The following is a 587-nucleotide window of genomic DNA, read 5'->3' as shown; positions in this document are numbered from 1 at the left end:
GCCCAGAGACTTCTTTTTGTGCATAAAAAACACAAGTTACATTTATTTTTAGATAAACATAGTAAATATATGTATGTGGGAGCTCATCGGTGGACTCTTGTTTGTTTAACAAAGTATTTATATGAAGTAAAATGTGTTATTTGTGGATTTTCACAGTTCTTTAAACTTTGCCCATTTTGAAAAATAATAAATCCATAAGTTGCAGTACTTATTTTTTCCAATTTTCACTAATTTAAGAGCTTATAACATTCATAAATCATAAATATATGCCAAATATTGAGTTTTTATTTAAAAAATAAAATATTTTTAATTTTTGAAAATGTTAAATTACAAAATGTTTATATTTTTAGATGATTATAATAACAAAATGAAAACGTTTGATTTTCATTAAATACATTTTTCCTGTAAAATCCTGCTCAATATTACAAAATTACTTTTTTCAGAATAGTTATACATAAGTAGAATGTTTTTATTATTTTAAAAATTTTACACTATAGGAAGCAACAACTTTTCAGAGTTGGTATTTGTGGCACAACAATTAATTTTTGTTGTCATTTTTTTCAACAGAATGACTTAATTAAAAGCAG

The sequence above is a fragment of the Oryzias melastigma genome, linkage group LG5 (assembly GCF_002922805.2).
Source record: "Oryzias melastigma strain HK-1 linkage group LG5, ASM292280v2, whole genome shotgun sequence".
Lineage (NCBI taxonomy): Eukaryota > Metazoa > Chordata > Actinopteri > Beloniformes > Adrianichthyidae > Oryzias > Oryzias melastigma.
Note: the sequence above shows the minus strand (reverse complement) of the source record.